The 20,857-nt window shown below is 36.8% G+C and overlaps 1 protein-coding gene across 7 annotated transcripts in view; it reads right to left on the bottom strand.

Moving 5' to 3' along the window:
• LOC145675541 (uncharacterized) overlaps window positions 1-19,883 on the bottom strand; it is an 84,096-nt gene extending 64,213 nt beyond the window's left edge. For 5 of the 7 annotated variants that reach the window (XR_014129147.1, XM_081746035.1, XM_081746036.1 and 2 more), the window contains exon 1: window positions 19,730-19,883. The gene's annotated coding sequence lies outside the window, so the exon portion shown is untranslated. Of the gene's footprint in view, window positions 1-19,113; window positions 19,136-19,337; window positions 19,681-19,729 lie in introns of those variants that run through there. The other 2 variants (XM_081746033.1, XM_081746034.1) reach the window with 2 other exon arrangements.
• Window positions 19,884-20,857: the final 974 nt, after the last annotated feature.

Here is a 20,857-nt window from a genome sequence, read left to right as displayed (position 1 = left end):
TCTTATGAGTCTCAATACTACCCGTCATCTCATTCCGGATATTCGTATGAAGAGAACCAGGAACACGATATTTCTCTTACTTCATTGCTGAATTCATATTCTGGAATGTAATCAGGATGAAATTCTCCATAGACAAGATCGCAATTTCCGTGGAGCATTTGGTCCGGATTTCCTTTTTATGCATGACAATGCACGCCCACACCATGAATATCATCAAAAATCCTTTTTTTTTTCTTTTTTTTTTTTTTAAGTTTAACGTCCCACAAATATGCCCTTTAGGCTAAAGCAGACGGATGATTAATGAGAGTGAGTGAGTGTGAAATAAATTTTTTGTGTTCTTCCACTGGTGACAGCGCTAACAACTATACCAGCGACGACGGTTTGTGCACATCTTGCGTTCGATTATCTAGAAACAGAAGATATTATTCGTAATGAATGGTCTACATATTCGCCGGAACCATTCGAGCATGTTTGGGATGGTCTAGAGCGACGAATAGCGTCGCGCATTCCACCATCACAAACTATTTCTACACTGCGGACAGCTAGAGGAATGGCTCCATCGTCCTCAAGATTTCATAAACAATCTGATCCACAGCATACAGGCCAGATGTTGGGTCTGTGTGTCAGTTCGAGATGGTCATATTCCCTATTGAGGCTTGCCTGTCCCCCCACACATTCCAGCTTTTCATTTAGAAATATCGTGGCCACCCTATCATAGGGTGACCAAATCTTCAACTAGAAAAAACGGGACTTTTTTTAGTTTGGATAAATTACTCCCCTAAATATATATTTTTGCCTCTCCGTTCTCTCTCCCTCTTTCTCTCTCTATCTCTCTATCTCTCACAAAAAGGGCAAATTTACACTTTTTCATTATAAAATCTATTGAAAAGGTTGTGGAATTAATTAAATAACAAGTAACTATCAGCAACTAACAAAAAATGAAATTTTGAAAATATTACTAAAATATATGTAAAACATTCATCAATGTCTGTCAATCAACAAAATCTGTCAGTGGCAGAATTTATAACAAACTACTCTGAGCATTGGATTCCAACTCCCTTTATTTGCTTTTTCTTACTTTTAAACATTATTTCACTTACTGCTAGTTTTCTTTTTACTTTCATTTTTATGGTTGTATACTTTTGTTCCCCTTTCGTAAATGACAGTATGTTACATCTTAGTCAAATCATGGAAACACTGTACTGTACTGGTGACAGCGCCTCAGTCTTCCACTGCCCAAAACAGAGAGTAAAACAGTTTGTTTTTCATAAGACTTTCAGCCCCTTGCACTGTCGTCTGCGGAGTGGGAGTCTTGGAGGGAAAACTGCAGCCACCACATCCAATATCGCAAACGTCGTAATGACGTTGTTCAGTAATTAGACATATTCCAATATAATTACATAGCTTAGAAAATAGTAATATTAGTATTTCCTAAGCTATGTGATAAGAAAATAATAATATAAATTAAGAAATTTTAGATTGGAAAGCTTCTTGTATTTAATGTACGTAAATACGGGACATTTTGGCATCCCGGGAAAATTTTTCGGGACACCGGGAATGGTAGTGAAAAAACGGGACGATCCCGTTTTTACGGGACGGTTGGTCACCCTACTCTATCATAGCTGCATTGTTATAGTTCATTTGTGTTGCGTTGTGCATGTGTACTTTCCTTATGTATCACTTGTTGAAATATTTTCTTTTCATTAAGTGCTACTTCCTTCGATCTGCTCAAATTAAGCGGAACAATATATATATATATATATATATATATATATATATATATATATATATATATATATATATATATATATATATATATATATATACAGTGCGTTCCACGAATAACACTAAGGCCAGTCTCCTGAAGAAACCAAGGCAGATAGAAGCATGAAACCTTGAAGGGACATAAAAGACAACATTATGCTGATAAGGAAAATCCCCATGAGTGGAGCCTAAGGGAGTTACGAGGGATAACTACGAGCTGTACTTACGGATGGCCACCATGATGGATAAAGACAAGATAGCAACAAGCAGTTTCCAGAACTTTTCTCTACACGTCATTAGCTTTCAAACGAGGTACCACACGGTAGGGGTTGGTACTTAAATGTTTATACTTACCCCTCGTAACTGCCTTAGGTCCCGGGGGCGCGGTGGCTCAGTGGTAGAGCGTTCACCTCCGGTGCTTGGGGTCCCTGGTTCGATCCCAGCTCGCGCCGTGTGGACTTTGTGGTGGACAAACACCGTGTGCTCGTGGGTTTTCTAGTGGTTCTCCCGTTTCCTCCCACTTTCTTCATTCCACCATTTCATTCATTTCTCATCATCACAGTCTCCTTTAGCCTAACCGGCATAATCGTGGGACGTAAAACTTAGATTTCATTTCATTTTAATGTTTCCCTTAGGTCCCCTCTTGGGGGATTATCCTTATCAGCATAACGTTTTTTATGTCTCTTCATGGATACGAGGGATTTCATGTCTTTATCTGCCTCGGTTTCTTCAGGAGATGGACCTTAGTGTTATGCGTGGAACGTACTTCAATCGTACTTTACGGATGGCTACCACGTTGGATAGGGACACGCTAGCAACATGTAGTTTCCAAAATTGATCTCTACACGTGGTTACCTTTCAAACGAGATACCAACGGTACGGGTTGCTATTTAAAATTTTGTAGTTCACTCCTGTAACCCCCTTGAGCGCACCTCATGGGGGTTTCTCCATATCCGCATAATGTTGTCTTTTGTATCCCTTGAAGGTTACAAAAGTTTTCATGTTTCTATCTACCTTGACTTCTTCAGGAGATGGTCCTTAGTGTTATTCGTGGAACGCACTGTATATATGGCGTCAAAGTTTACGAAAGACTATGCATGACCAAACTCTATTAGTTAAGTGATGTGTGATTCGCATTAGCTCACAGAGCTGTTACTGTATACTTTCTTGACAGCGATTTCCAATCTTCATTTCCACTGTAGCTTTTCAACTGTCATATCATTCTGTTAACCATTTCGTTTGATTTGAAATTGTGTTTTACATTCTTATGCAACATCGCATTACATGATCTACAATTAACGTGGGGCTCCGAATCATCACCAGGCCTTATATCCGATGCATAGATAATCATGCAAGATCAACCCTTACAGCATACGCCTTCCCTCGCTATCTTACTTTCAAGAAGCTGGATTACGGGGCAACGTCACTGGTCTCGGCTGAAGCATTTTGTGCCAAGACCCAAAATCAAACGAAGATCACGCGTATCAAAGGCAAGCTATGCGTAGTTACCCATTTGGGCACACATTCTGCATATGACGCTGATCAAAATTGTACTTCCATTGAAGATAAATTTCATCCAGTATCATTTGTAACTTATGAAGTTGGCAGAACATGTTATAAGTGATATGATATACAAATATAAAGATAATGTGATTTCAGAAGAGCTTCTTCAGTATTTTTGTAACATAATCGATAATGTTATTTACTAATTTGACGAAATATAAATATTGTAAAGGGCGCATATCTCTTACAATTGGACTGATCTACTCCACTATTAATTGTGCCATATTGGATAACAGAGCCACATGATAAATGAAAGATTTTGGAACAACTGATGAAATGGAAATCCGAAAATATACAGAAAATCAACAGTCGAAACGTTATTTATCATGTATTCAACATAGCACGCGAACGAACAATGGATCCCACGCACAACAGCAGTGAAAGCTCTACTATCGACTTCCCCATATTAATATGAAGATGCTTCCGAAGAACTCAGTATATTGACTTCAAAGTTACTAATTTGCACATTCACAATAAGCAAATGAATAATTGTTTTTAAATATTTCGGATGTGAACCTGGATATCCAGCATTTATTCATTACTATAAGAAGGTTTATTCAGTAATGCAGATGATATAAGTCACATTATCTTCTTGCTTCAATTTCATGTGGAATTCCTTAACTAGACAAATAATAATATATTTTTGAAATCTTTGATTCTTCAGTGTCGTAAACCAATCACTTATTAAAATTATAAGATGTTGAATGGTTGCTTGGTTTCCAGTTTAATGTCACTATTCAGCATTGAGGCTATGATATGTGGTCCTACAGCTTAACATGGGATCCACACCACATAATCTGCCATCGGGAATAGAATCCGAGACTTGTGCCAAAGACACGCAAGCATACTAACCATACAGCCACGAAATAGTTCTCCTTAACAGCTGTTAAGCAAAAATTGGTATTTTCTACAAAACTCACTCAATTTCTATCTTATTGTAGCTTGCGCATCAGGTGCCTAACTGATTAAGGAACAGGCCATCTGTGCAGATGGTTCGGAGCCGGTGAGAACACAGCAGTACACAAAAGGGTTTCCCCGCCGTTAAACGTTATTTAATTAGAATTTTCAGAATAAACTCATCAATTTATAAGGTTTCCGCTAGCATACAATTGATTATGTTCTACGTAAAGAAAATTTTATTTAAACTGGCCATTTTTGACGAAGTTATTAACTAAAATCTGTCTGTAAGAAATCACTATAATTTTAACAATGCGAAACCTCCGATGGGGGAGCACGGTGGCTCAGTGGCCAAACGCTCACCTCTGTTGCGAGGAATCCCTGGTTCGATTCTAGACCATGTGATTTTGAGGTGGACAAAATCATGTCTGCAAGTTTTCTTGGAATTTTCCGGTTTCCTCCCGCAACACCATTTCACTAATTCTTTTCTAATGATTCATTTTCATTAATCATCCGTCTCCCTTAACCTAAAAAGCATAACCATTAGACGCTAAATGGTCTAATCGAGCGAAAAATACGTCTAGTGAAAACTGTCCTTAGTGGAATAGAGCGGGGCTCGCAAAAATTTCCGTTAAACTCAGGTTTCCGCTTAACCCCTTCCACTACGATTTATTTTCCGAATTCTGATAATTGAACTATAAGTTATAAAAGTGTATTATAAATGGTTTATCGTTATGTAACTTTCAAAACATCAATATAGTAATCCTACGTGATGCTACAATAGTTTAAAGTTTATGACGAGTGTAGCTCGTCATTGTGCGATTTGGCACCGGGAGACCATAACGAGCTAGACTCGTCATTTCAGTGAAAGGTGTTAATGGAGGTAGATCTTGCCTTTCTTATAATTAAAAAAAAAAAATAAATAAAATGCTTATGAGGGACATATACTGAAAAAATATATTGGTGTACGTACATTACAGTACTTCTTTCTTCTACGAATTAATACACACACACACACACACACACACACAAAAAAAAAAGAAAAAAAAAGAAAAATTAAAATGAATACAAAATATGCTATGCACACGTTTTCGTTATTTTTCCAATAGTCAAGCAGGGTTTTCTGTATACACTGCTGCTTGGCTGCTTGACTTTCCGCATACACTTTAGCCTGAGAAACTACACTAAGTAAATCAGAACCATTTTTCCGTAAGGCAAATTTTTGCAGTTCCTTTAAACTTCTGAGAGCATCCTGATACGTATTTATTCTACACTCTTTTTCGAACTCGGTACCGTACTCCTTCTTCCTTCACCTTGTTTTCTTCTTTCCGACTTTCCGTATGATTCTTGGTTAAGTTCGGATATTAAGAACAATCTGTGAAAGTAAATATGAATAGTGATTGGGGAAGGTTCAACACTGTCCAGAAAAATTTAACAAAAGAACGAACATTTTATCACAGAATGTCTAAACATTTTCTAAACGCTGTATTCCAGAACTCAGAATTTTCCATTAAAGGTTTATTTTGCTTTCCGTTGTCCGCACAATACCGTTTCCGCTTAATGAAGGGACTTTTACATGTTTTGTACTCCAAAATTCATGGGACCATGAAATATTTCCGTTTAAGACAGTTTTCCGTTTAATAAACGGTCCGTTGAAGACAGGTTCTACTGTATTACATTTTTAAAAAACTCGAAGAGAAAACCAGCCTACTCATTCGGATACCATTTTGAGCAGTATGTCCCGTTTCTTACAGTCTCTGTGCTGAAAAGGGATGATAGATCCAACCAATTAATCAATCACTATGGATCAGTCCTGGATTGAAGTCGTACCTAAATCTTCTGAAGTTTCGATTTGATTTGATTTTGAGTTTAGTGTCCCTTTCAACAGCGAGGTTATATGAGACGTTCATCTATATCTTAGTCTGATCCGAACCGCATGAGCTCTCAATGGGAATCGAACCCGGATCTCCCACGCCAGAGGCACGTACGTTAACCGCCTAGCCACGAGGGAGCTTTCTTCTTAAGTTAATCTATGTTTCAGATGGAGTTGCTACAACCATTTTGCATAGACAGGGTGTCTACTAAAATTCTAAAATGAAATTTCGTGACCTTTTCTTTCGCAAACCATAAAATTTAGTAACATTTTCAAGAGCAAATTTGGGTACGAATTGGGCCAAACTTTCATGCATGAGATAGAAGCGTGCTTTGCTTGCAATTTGATAGTGTCTAAAGCCGACCGTAGACACTTTTGGTGGTGAATTTTCACGTTTTATAAAACAAAATTTTCCAGTCTATACTTATATTTGTAGAGATGGAAAAAATCGTGACCCAAAAGATAAATTTCTTGACTTTCATGACCGTTTTCTGATTTCGTGACTTTTTTATGACTTTCGTGACCGATAGACACCCTGATAGAAGATATTAACAATGAAAGATGGAAAGGACATCAGCGAAATTCTATACTGAAGATTCTCTAGCATTTAGCTGGCCGAACTAAGAAAAAGTTCGGAAAAACTGTTAGAATGTCCGATCATGAAATTCAAGTCCAGTATCTTCCTTACTGCCAGGCAAGATTGCTAACGTAGGCGGAAACATCTCAGGAAGAGCGAGTCGATTATTTTCAACTGGGTAGTCTGTGATGTTAAGGAGTTCGTTTTACCAAACACTCCTTTATATATTTACTTTGTCCATCTGAGACGAGACAAAAAAAAAAAAAAAGTCAAGAATTACTTGATGGATCACCATTAATCTTGGCCAGGATGTACAGGTTCAGAAGTTATAGTGTTTTCAAAACTAGAAACAAACTGACGTTTGGAGAAGCACGTGGTACGCTGTTGCCACTTCGTGAGCATCCAGGTGAGTCATCAGCTGGAACTGTCCCGTGAGTCTTAACGAAAAGGAAAATCTCTAAATATTGGTTTGTTTGAATAGATGAAAGGATATGTTTGTCGTCCCAGTTTGTGCATGTTGGGAAGGGGAAAGGGCTATAAAAAAAAAAACTTCCACGCACAAAAATACGAAGGACTAAAATAGCCTTCCTTTTCCTTCTGAAAACACGTGTTTACTAGCGGCAACATCGGAATGTTAAGGTATGTTGCCAGGGAAATCCTCCACCTACTGTTACTAAAATGACGTTTATGATTCGACCCTCGCTGAATGACCACAATAACTATGTGACGTAGATTCCCTTCTTCAAAACAAATCTGCACGTGCTTCTGAGTTGTCAATTTGTTTCTAGTTTTGAAAGCACTTTAAGAACAAAGTTCGTTGATCGAGGTGATCCATCTACCAGAAGTGACAAATCAACCATTTTTCATTTCAACGTTGATTGTTATAGAACACAAACAGTAATAGATAGCGAGAAGGTATTTCTAGAAATCGATTAAGCACCCTAAGAATACATTTTATCTCCATCCTAAACTCTGTACTAAAATCAGAAATAATAGAACTCCATTACAATTTCCTGTTTCAATATTGATCTACATACAGAAAAACGATAAGCGATAGCGAGAAGCTGTTCCTTCTTTATTTGGAATAGATTTATCGTTCTAAGACTAGGTACTATATTTAAGTCTTCATACCGGCGAAATTAAAATACCGCTAATTTTACAGTAATTATGTGATATCTTCAAATAGATAAAAGATAATTGAAATGTGGAACAAGAGCGCCCTAGACAATATTTTGCGTGAGGCACAGGTATCACAAGTCACCTAGTGGCTTTCCGTTTTCAGCTGTTTAGAAACGCGAAAATAAATGCCGATTTTCAAAATGGCTCGAAATCGAAAGCAGATAAGTGAGTCGTGATAACGGTATCTCATGTAAAATAATATTGTCTAGTGCGTTCTTGTTCCACATTTCGATTATCTTTTATCTATTTCAAGATATCACATAATTACTGTAAAATTAGCGGTATTTTAATTTCGCCGGGATGAAGACACTTAAACTCTCTTATCCAAACCAGAAGTGGCAGAAATCGATCAATTTTGGTTTTAACGTTGATCGCTATAGACTGAAAACTATCAAGAAGCTATCTTTTATCGCTATGGAGTGAAAACTATAGCAAAAAGCTGTCTCTGTAATCCATTAAGCATCCTACGAATATTTCCATCTCCACTCTAATCTCTCTACTAAAACCAGAAGTAGCAGAAATTACTACCACAATTCAATTTTAATTAAGAAAATAACAGAAATCGGTTTCCATGGCAACTCAATTTTTTTTAGTGGCGAATGGAAGATACAGGAAAATACATTGTTGAGAGACTAGAGGCAGAGTGCAATTTATATTTGTACTTTGTGTCTCCAGTCTCCTCTCGAATAAATTAACGTTTTTGAGTTGGGAGTGATAAGCAGGAAGGAATGAGTAGAACTGCTTATGGGCAGATTATGGCATAGTAATTTCCATTGTTAATCCGTCAAAAAATTCTAACTTCTACTTTCACATTGTGTACACTGAGACAAACCAAACTCTTTTACGTGATGTACACTGACACGCTAGCTCTTCTGTAATCAGTGCCATAGGAAAGAGCCATTTGATCTAATGAAAGCAGAAGTTCATGTTCTGCTCGTACATCATATTCGTACAAGCCGTGACCATTCCCACACATAAGAACGCTATTCACCATTTGAAACGCAAACTAATTCCCTTCCTTTGCTCCCTGATTCTCGATGTCCCTTCTCTGAAAAGGAGGCCTGATCTGACAATCAAACATCCAACTAGAAATAAATATTCTACCACGTTAGCACCTAGCAACACAGCCTCATTCAACTCCTTTCTCCGTAACCACACAACTTTATTCAACATTAAGTGATTACACTGAAGGTACATGAGATTGACGTTAGACCAATGAGGACGCTCACGTTTCTATTACAGCAACATTACGTATCGTATAGTAAGTACAGGTAATGATTGATTCTTTCTCTAATCAACTACCTATTCATCTGCAGATCAAAATTTAATGACATTCGAAGAATTAAAAAATGCACGCATGGGCCGGGATTAAAACCCGGGTGTCCCACTTACCGTGCAGATCCGTTAACTATTATGCTACCTAGTCTCCACTACTTTGTCAGCCATACGCATTCTCACTCTTCCGGTCGGTGTTGAGCCATGAAATGCAGCACAACTTCTGTTAACCAGAACGTAGTGGTTAACGCACGGACACATAAGTCAGAAACCTGGTTCGACTCTCGGTTCTGTATGCCCTTTCCACTCTTCGAGTATCACTAAACCTACACCTACGAGGAAACTCGTGAGAAAAGACAAAATGTGTTATTTCTTCTATTTTAGCTGAAATGTTCATTCTTTGCACGGGGAAAATATGTTTATGAAAAATATATTAACTTCCTTCCTTTTGGATCCTTATCTCAATGAAAGTGTAATAATAGAAACTCATAAGACGCTCCATTTTGAACTACTCTAATCTCTTAGGATGTGTCCTTTAATCAAAGTGTCATGAAAAAAGCAACTTGAAGTAGGTACAAACTATACTCCAAAATTCATTTCACACGATTCAGTCATTTTCCTCTGATCCGATCACAAACAACAGACAACATCGATTTGAATGTACCGTAGCGAAAGTAATTACAGAAATTGTTCCCTTCTCTTTCTTAAAAACAAAGAGCACTCTCGTGGTTAAGCGGTAAAGCGTACGCGCCTTTGGAGTGGGAGACCCGGGTTCGATTCCCAGCAGGAGCTCATATGGTTCGGATCCCACGATGGGCTTGTCTGATACTTAATTTTTGGAAGAAATTCTGAGTCTCCATTCTACTACGAAAGAGTTATGTAATAGAGACACTGGGACTTTAACAGAGTTGTGGTAAAGTCCACACATATGATTTGAAATGAAATGAAATCTTTGAGCTTTAAGTCCCACGCTTATGCCGATTAGGCTAAAGGAGACGGGGATGATGAGTAATGAATGAAATGGCGGAATGAAGAAAGTGGGAGGAAACGGCAGAACCCCGAGGAAACCCACGCGTACAGTGTTTGTCCACCACAAAGTTCACTTGGCGGGAGCTGGGATCGAACCCAGGATCCCAAGCACCAGAAGTGAACGCTCTACCACTGAGCCACCGCGGCCCCACATGATTTGAGTCGCTTAGTACCAACCTAAAGTGTAAAAAGCGTGAGAGTGACAATGGAGCGAATCAGGTAGCGTAATATTAATACATAGGCATGTTAACTGAGACCTGGGTTCAATTTCCGGTCCAGCTGTGAATAACCGACCCCCCTCCCCCTTCCCCCCAATTCTTGGAATTTTTTTTTTTACACACCTTGTTGGTAAACTTCATAAAAGTTTCCTATCAGATTACACTTTTCAGATAATATGCTTATCCGAAATTGCTATTGGTTCCATTCAAGTCTCATGTCGGTACTTTATAAATTTTGTGTTCTATACATAGAAATCTCAAATCGACATAACAGACACCATTAGCCCTAAGGAATGTGTTACCTTTTGAAACTACTCTATTTTCAAATAGAAATGGAATTTGCATCTTTTTATAACTTGCATGACACTGTACAAATATAGTTGTAATGCACATATGAGATTACAAGTTACTGGTAAACCAGAGAAGGACTAAATATGAAGAAGATGCTCAGCCTTGAAATCAGTTGGGAGAGGAAACAACGGAAGAAATTGAAAACGATGTAAGTGAAGATCAACTGGGAGAAAGTGGTCACTCAGACATAAATGGTGAACCTTGTCTTAAGGAAATACATGCAAGTGACCATGTAGAAGCAGGAGCTGACATCAGCAGATTTGCGCGTAATCGTTCAACGAGTTCATATAGGAAATATACTGCCAACTTAGCAATACGAGAAACAAACAAAAAACACCGTCTTATCAGTGAAATTACAAAAAAAAAGCACAATGAAATCAATATTCGTGAAAAAAAAAAAAAACAACTGGGAGACCCCACGGAGTAAAAGAATAACTTATTTTCACCGAGTAGTCAATAGTTCGGTCAACCAAGGAAAAATGGAGGATGATAATAAAGTCGTGTAGTTTTGAAATGTTACCAATTGTGAGGCGCAACACCGTAACAACATATTAAAAGTCCTCGAGGATGGGGGGGGGGGAGCGTTGGGCGGTGGAGGAGGAGGAATTTGAAGGTAGATTTTTTCAAGTTTTTCTTATGTCTCTCAGAAACTACGGGAATGAGGCTATGGAAATTTAATGTAGTTTAATTTTGTACTTGAAAATTTTTTGCTAGACATTTTCTCCCCATAATAGGCTATTTGAGATATTTACAAAGAAAGAAAATAATAATAATGATTAACAGACGTTTAAAGCTGGCTGGAGTTCGTTCGGAAAGAACAGCACCATTCTAAAAAGCAAAATGCCAATACGTTCAAAGCGTAAAATTTTTCAATGGGTGTACGAGTACTTCGCCTGTTTTGATATACGGGTCGAATAAGTGAACAAAATCAGACATTCAAAACTACACAACTATACATGAACACATAGGTTAGGTATCACTCGCAATAATAGGAAGAAAAAAATCACTGGTTCAAAAAGATGACAGTAGTGAAGGATATAAGGAAAATAAAGACGCCAAAGTGATAGTATGCTGGACTGCAAGAAGAAATGATGACCAATAGACAGAAGCAATTCTTGACCGCTGGATTGAAGAGACAAGAAACGGCCTAAAGAAAATCCTCATATAAAGTGATATGATGAAATCAAGAAGCACTGCGGACTAACATGGCAAAGAACTGCTCACGATAGATAGTTGTGGAGAGGAGTTGGAGACCTTCATGCAACAGTGGACTGACAATGGCTGACTAACGTATACAGCAAACCTTCGATTTAAGGGAAGTTCACATCGAAGCTGATTAGTTGGAGTTTAGCGTTTCTTTTCAGCACTGAGTCTATATGAGACGTGGAATTCAAACCACTGGAAATCGAATCCGGGACTCCGTGCACAAAATCTACTCAACGAGCGTAGAGGGCTTCATATTCAGGGATCGAAGAATGAAGCGAAGTAGTGCCTTCTGACGCACCTTATGTCTGTTGTTTTGTTGAGGTTTAGCGTCTCTTTCAGCATTGAGGCTTTACGAGACATGAATCTACAGTTTAAGGTGGAATCCGAATCACCGTAATGCGTTTACCCGATTCGAACCCAAAACCAAACCATTACAACTGCGCCGAAGGCTGCACTTTTTAGACAATATATTCAAATTCATATTTATAGAGAGCAGTGGATGACAGTTATTGTTCTTTTTCTCCATCAATATTGAATTTAAGACATCGCCTTACGTAAGTACTTTCTCGCAAAACTATCCTGAAACTCGATTACACCAGCAATCAGAAAATTATGGCAAAAATTGCAGAGTCAATGTAATTCTTGGAGTTGCAGTGATTCAGTGGCAAAGCGATTACCTCTAACTCGTGGGGTCCCTGGTACGATCCCAATTTCCCCCAAGTAGGCTTTGTGGGGGATCCCGTCTCCCTTAGCCTCGCTGCATAATCAAGGAATGTTAAATTTCAATTTATTATTCCTCTCAGAATCCGCCGATTTTCTAAAAGTTATTTCTCAACTTCTTAAATATTGCACATATCAAACAATAATAACTTAAATTGTCATGGGTAATTACGTTGTGTCTACAAACTACTACTTCATAAAATAATTTATATTATCGATATGCTTCCCATTTTCAAACAATACGCCTATCTTCAAATTAACTACGTCGTGAGCTTACACAAGGAACTAGACAAGAATGAAGATCTGGAAAATGTTTATTAATTACTGAATTTTACTTTGGACTTAAGTTTATAAAGTTTAAATTGAATAGGAACCACTGATCAAGTTTAGAGGCGAAAAATAACTCCAAACAAAAGCCATGCTCCACTCACCAAATCTGTTTTCAATTCTCTATTCAAATTAATATAACTTTTAAATACCGGCATATATATATAACTATGAGCATAATCATGATACATACGTTCCCAATTAACAATTGTTTGGAAGAAAGATTAGTAATTAGCTACTTTCTGTGCATTACTGCTATCAATGGCCTAAGCCAGTTACGTATTAGGGGTCACGTACCTTGGTGATCACACTACCGGTGGAATTGAAGGAAGGACGCGGCCTTACACTTTTATGTTAGGTACCATACCAGCATCTGCCCGTTGTGAATGAGGAAAACCAAAGAAAAACCTCACTTAGAGTGGCTGGTTTGGAAAGACTTTTATATCTTGTTAACCGAATGTTCCTATCGCCAATCGAACCCAGGACTGCCTACACCAAACATGAGAACAGCGACCGCGAGGCCATAAAAGTAGAAAACAAAAAGAAACACGCATCTCATGCGAAAAGGAAATTCACTCCGTGTTTCTTTTACTCAAATGGGGAAATGACATGGAAACTGTACTTTTAACGTTTAACGGTTCGCTATATTAGAAACAAGAATACTAATATCCAGTTTTCTGCCAGTGAAGTTCCTGAGTAATTATTTGGTTCAATTTCATTCATAAACATGCAAAAGAAATGTGAATTTAGACTGCAATTGTTGCAAAGGTCAGGTTATCCTATCACACCCCTCCGCCCTCCACACGTAACTATAAGGCGTCTTATCGTACCAATCATCACTAACTTTCACCTAAAGTATGAATCATAAACATTACCCATTCTTTCTGCAGTAATATGAAACTGACCGCATTCCTACGTTTCAAACAATCATTAGAAACAGTTATTTAACGATATAAACACGAACATATTCTGAAAATACGCATCATCGTCGTAACCATTCTGTCGCGGGTTACTTTTTAGCAAATTCAAACTGTTTCATGCACTTATCAACCATAAAAAACCTCTTCGTCATAATAAGGAAATTATCCACTTTAATTATAAATATTCTCACATATTATAAGATCCAAAAGCATAAAATCTAGGGATGGTTTCAGGGCACTATTCATCTCTTCCTCAGTGCATCTAAACAAACATTTATTGCTACATAATATACATGATGTATGGAATTCGCTGTTTGTATAAAATAAATGTGATAGGAACAGGAAACGGTACCTCTATCGTAATGCGTCCACCTCCAGTTCGATTCGCAGCCACGCGAGTTTGTGATGGATAATATAACGTTCATGAGTATTCTCAAGATTCTCCCGTTTCCTCCCACTCTCTCATTCCAACAATCAGTTGATGATAAATCATTTTCACTAACCATTTGTCTCCTTTAACCTAAAGGATATAAAGCATGGGACGTAAAACTTTGAAATCTTAATTTCAAACATGAAAAGTTTGCAGTTTAATAATAAGTTTTCCTTCTCTTCCTGTTACATGGGTAATGAAAAGTTCTGGGTGTAACTATAGCCTACTGTACTTCTACGAAAGATTACAAATAACAAACACTAATTGACGCCAGTGAATTAACGTTCACTTAACTGAGAATCACTCTGCGAACTGATCATGTAAATATACGTCGTAGGAACTTTTTAAACATTGCACACATTTACACACGCACTCAAAAAGCACTTGCTGGGCAATAAAATTTGTGAATAAAACTTTGAACCAACTTATTTCTGTTCTGTGAAATTCAACTTTCTTGTTCCAGAATTTATATGACTGCGAACTCTTTGCAGATTCCGTTGTTTTAACATGTAATTTTCCCTTTTCAGTTGACGTCCCATGATTATAGTTAAAAGCGGCTGTGAAAATAATAATGAACGAAATGGTGGATTGACTTCACGGACGTCAACAGCTACGTCGTTTGTCTCCGTCACGATAAAAGAACGGTGGAAATGAAGAGAATAAGAGGAAATGTGAGAACTCGAATAAACTCCACGCACCCATAGTCAATAACAAAGCCTTCTTAGTCTGAGCTGGGATCGAACCAAATACACCATGCACCTTGTTCATTTAAAAGTTGATCGATAGTCTATAGCCAGGGCTTGAAAAATCATGCTTGCAAGCACTAGCCAGCCAAAAAAAATTCTACTAGCCAGACCCATTTTCCAGACACAGTGTTGAATCGGACTTCACTCGTCAAATATAAAATAGTACTCGTCACTGGCGAGTGGATTTTTCAAGCCATGTCTATAGCTCTTCATGGAATGTAACGCAATTTCTACTGTCGCATACCATCAATCAATATCAATAAATTCACTTTTAATATCTTCAAATAATAGCAATACTTTTACTGTCCAATGATGTGGAGTCAGCATAGAGATTCTCATCATCTTATATTTGCCATTTTACGTTGGAGTTAATTATTTCTTAATTCACATTGCTACTGTCTCTTGATGTTGGGAGGACAATAGAGGTTATGTGCCCCACCGGGAATTGGACTCAGGATTGAGCGGTTCAAACAAACTCTCATGATATGCGACACAATCTTAAAAACTTTCCCACAGAGACACGAATCTACTATTAAGGTTTATATGTAAATAATATTAATACTAAATGGAATATAACAACTGCTCGATTTTCTTTTCTTCTACGCAGATACTATTAGAATAGCAAGATATATCTATGCTGATACAGATTGCTCTCAAGTTACATATGTAATTTCCGATATAAGCTGTTAATTTCATTACCATCGGCGTTGTAAGAATACCTAATCCTATTTACAAACCATTTTATGTAATTAAGTTTTTGAAAGCACTGCAGTATTATTAAACAGAATCTCTTTTCGTACTTCTGCATGCAAGTTTGAGACAAATTTTAGGTTACGTAAAAAGACTCTCGCAACGATCTATTTACCGGTACGCACGACGAGGGCTGACTGTAACTCATTCCGCAAGGGCTGGAAAATTTCCATCTCGTAATTCCTACGAACTATTAACACACTAGTTCCGTAACGATTCAAAACAAATACATGCAAGATTCTATGATTGCTAGTGCTTCTCACAGTAAAATGGGAATATAAATATTATAATAATATGTACTGGAAATGGGAGAGGATGTACTGGAAAAATTGGCTTAAAATACATAAAAAGGAACATTATTCAGGTTAGTTACAGTTATAAATTCGATGTTTACTCGTCGTCCAGAAGAAAAAGTCAGTAAAACATTGAAATTATTGCCGCTTAAATTTAAACTCAAACACTAACGTACACGTTTAATATTTTATCTTTTCTTCCTTGTAATAGCTAGTATGTTTCAGAGTGCGTCACACACGCGCAATGACAAAACCAAAACATTTACAAACACTAAATATTCATCTAATTGACACAATTCATAAAATCTGAGATCTCAAATATTTGTATAAACTCTCACGCGGTTAACTCAGGTCCGCTCTCAGAACTGTATTGCCGAGTTCCATTCAAACAAACGCGTAAAATACACATCTTCCATATAGTTCGGTCTACTTTCAATAGTTAACGTTCTGTTCTACATGCTTCCTAAATTACTGAATGAAGTATTTATTTCATTCTGAAGCTGCATATAACTACATTACGACGTCGTTTTGGCTACCGGTAATGTTTAGTTAAAGGGGTCCAGAATAATTTTCGAAAAAAAATGATAAAATTTCGCTTATTTCTGTTACCTATTAGCTTAGTTTAGATTACGTTAGGGCTAATTACCTGCATATTTGTATTCATATTCCCTTATGTGAACTTCCGGTAAGTATATGTAGCAGGGTTGGCTGATGTTTTCAAAAAAACAATTGGTTTAAACCAAAAAAACGAAAAATGTTTGCAAAAGTGTAAGTGTTCGTAAAATCTTGATGAACACACATTTGTGGGTTATCACGTTTCACTCCCGTATATTTTATTCGTATTGTATTCAGACCTAAATTCCCCATTCAGTACTCAAAGAGATTATGCTACAAAAGCAACTTTTGTTCTTTTTATAACTTGATGAATGTTTCTTTTGTGATTTTTTTTTATAGTTTGTTATTATTGTTATGCAATTACAATCAAAAATTCTAAATATTGTTTCGTTTAATTAATGCTTACTGTTGGTAAAATACATCGAAGTGCCGCACTTTTTTTTTTGGGGGGGGGGGTGAGAGGGTCATACAAAACCCCACCAGAGGCATTTATTGAAATCAGAAGTATCTTTGGTATATATTTATGTATAAATGGGTCAGAACCAAAGTGAATTCAAATAATTCGTATCTTTATTCACTTTCCTTACCGATATGCAAATTAAGTCGTTGTATTTCTTTAACTTGGACTAATAAAAATCGTAGTAAACCAACTTGGACTAAATTAGTTCTTCTGTACTCCGCAGCATTTTGAAATTGTCCATATGTAATTCTGTATAATGGTTTCACTTGTGCAACTGTTTACTTTTTTTTTTTTTTTTTTTTTTTTTTTTTGTCCTTCTGAAATGGCTTTTCACAATTATATTAACAAGTATGTAAAGATCAGTAGAACGTATCTTTATCAGGAGTCTTTCGTGAGTGAGCCGGCAGACGTATCGCCAGTTAATCCTGGTTTCGAGTTCAAATAGAGGACAATTTCTCTCGGATGTAAGCCGAGAAGCGGTTTGGATTTCGCTTTAAGCTTATGTAACCCCTTCCAGCGTAACCCGATTGTTGTATAATAACACCAAGGCGAAACAAACTTATTTCTGTCCATATGTGATGTAAATACATAGAGCAAATTATTTAAACAAAAAAAAAAAAAAAAAAAAAACGGGATTAAACCCGAAAAAAACTTTTTTTCTCAATAAAACCATGGTTCTTGCCAACCCTGATATACAGTATCTACAGCATTTTGCATTTCTTATTTCAACAACATGTGGTGATTCCATTAGTAAATGACACAGAAATCAATTATAATTCCGTTACTTCAACTTATCTTTCCTGTAAACTTTCTATTTTTACATACTTCCACCCCGTCGACTTAATGAATAAAGTTTGGACCGTTATGGTTTACCACTTCTGTTACTACTTTAGATTTTATTATTTTATTACCGTACTAATGTTATTATCACATTGATTTGTTAGAAATTTTAGTGTAAATTGGTGTTCACCTGTTTCTGGAATTCTGTTTACAGATAAAGAAATAATTTCGAAAGATATTTTACTATTCATCTAAACTGAAAATAAGGAAATAGTAGTCTTATCTTGATCTCTCCAACAATTTATTATTTATTAAACTGGTAACTTGTACTGCAGTAAACCACAAGATTTGCGGATCCAAGTCTTATATGGTATTACCACAGTTGTTACAGCTGATCACCTAAGTCATACACTCAAACCCAAAATTATTAAAATACACTCAAACCCAAAATGGTAATAGTATACAACAGTGCCTCATGATCTGTGCGCGTGGATACTTCCTACTGTTGCACTACGTATAAAAATGATTTTATTACATTTAGAAGTAGTAAGAAGCATCCACGTGCACGTGACATGCGATATGTGTTTCAAATCCCCCACATATACTCATACACTACGTACAAGGGCACATTATTCTTCTTCTTATACCATAAAACACAACGAAACGCAACGCAAACCGACGTACTTTTTATTTTATATTACTCAGTAATTAAATGAAAGTCGCATTTTTACCTCATTTTCAAGTTCCTATATCCTCAATGAATAATCCTTAAAAGACTGCACTTCGTGAGTCCTCGCTAAATGATGAGGCACTCTCGTATACTATATCCCCCAAAATTATTAAAATACACTCAAACCCACAATTATTAAATTGTTCTTAATATTAACACTAGATTTCCGAATAAAACGCTATTTTATTAGTCGAGCTATAATATTTAAAACAATCCCTCCATATTTACTTGCAAGTGTGAGTGAGGGGAGGGGGCGTGACTTTGTAAGAATAATGTTGTCCTTAGTTTGTCGAAAATATTCTACAAACTTATCCGTATATGCATTTTAACTATGTGCATAAATGTATTTTAAACACTACCGAGTAAAAAATACACAAAATTAAATTAACAATATATGAATAGAAACTTACACCTGACGACAAGATTTCAATATTAGTTGGGTTGTCTCGCTCAAGTATAGTACTGCTAGCTGTACACCCCTACTATTGACTGCTACACACACACACACTATCGAAAGCCATAGCTGCAGTCTACATTACGCGATATTCTCAACACTTTACATCCTCTTTATCCAACAACTCAAACACAAGAATATAATCAAAATGTTATAAAGTAATTAATATAATAAACTAACCGCTATTTATGATGATACTGAAGACCTGTTGATAGTCTACTGCAGTTCCTATACAACAATCGCCTCCACCACCTAGCTCTTCTCGACTTCCATTCTTTGAACTCAGCCCTCAAGCTATAACCTAAGACTTTCCTAAGGATGCTGATCACTTATAACACAATCAATGCGTTATATTTTGAACCAGAATGTGTTTAAAGGTCAGAAAAAAAGCAGTACTGCTATATTCAGATTAGACTGTTCTCATGGCAACATGTGCAAGCAGAAAAAAATGCAGCTGAGCCAACTTTACACTATTGATTCACACCAGAAAAGAAGTATATTTTTAAGCACAAAAAACAAGAGCTACTAGACTACTTCTTGCGTTTCTAACTACGTAATAAGATAACACCTACCTGTATCAGGCCTCTCTATTTCCGAAAATTTATTCAGACGCACGAACTTCTAATCAGCGCCACTGAACAAGCCAAGGATATACAAAACAATTGTTTTTATTTTGCATATCCCATGATTACGTACAAATATGACCGATCCCACAATGCTCTTCCGGTTGCCAACAGCGCCACGAATGCGACGCCATTGCCAAAGAATAACTCACGCCATTATGTGTCTACCAGCCTAATGAAACTCTAAACGGAATAACTTAAAAATACGTATCTGGAACCTTATAAAGTAGTGGTTCGTCAGCGCAATGTAAAACTTGTGTTTGAAATTCCAGTTGTCAGAATAGCAGCTATAATTATTAATTATATTATTTCCGTTTTGTTCTAGTCCGCAAAGTTTGCGAAGTTCGGGTCTTAGTTTATAAAATTTAAAAGTATACACATATTTTCAAATGAAAATTTATATTTTCATGTTCAATTAAGACTATGATACATTATATAAATTATATTTTCCAAGAAAAGTAAGGTCAATTTTTTGTACCGAAATTATAATTATTTTATTTTGTTGCAGATTTCAAATATTTTAAAATTATGTAAACTCTAGACAATGAAGGAATCAACAAAAAGTAAACTGAAGAGTACAAATTATACACACGTTACATTGCAATCAGTAACGTACTTAGGATCCCAGAGCTTCGAGGTCTCTGAAACTAACAAAATTTCCAACGTAAGAAACCGAAGGCCAACCCCGCAGAAACGAAACTTTTCGATTCTCAACGGCTGCTTGTTTAATTTGCTAGCGTGTGCGCCTTTGGGGTACGTTATCCAAAGGCGCCGATCCCGGGGGTCCAGGCCCCACAAAGCTCATGTGGGCCCCCGCATTGTATTTATGAATATACAATATTTGGCTTAAATTGAATGCAATTTGTCTTTAAAATTCTCATATATGCCTTTTGCATCTGGATGCCCCCCCCCCCCAAATTTACAGAGAAATCGTCGCCCTTGACGGTATCCCGGTTTTGATTCCTGGTGTAAGAATATTGAACCCAATACTGTGATTCGGATATGTAAGTCTGCGTTTCCTATAGCTTCGATTCTGAAAAGTTGATGCTAAACTTCAACTAATGACAACAACTAAAC

This window comes from Thermobia domestica, chromosome 18 (genome assembly GCF_964235325.1).
Source record: "Thermobia domestica chromosome 18, izTheDome1.hap1.1, whole genome shotgun sequence".
NCBI lineage: Eukaryota > Metazoa > Arthropoda > Insecta > Zygentoma > Lepismatidae > Thermobia > Thermobia domestica.
The sequence above is the reverse complement of the archived record's forward strand: the minus strand, read 5'-3'. Positions and strand labels throughout refer to the sequence as shown.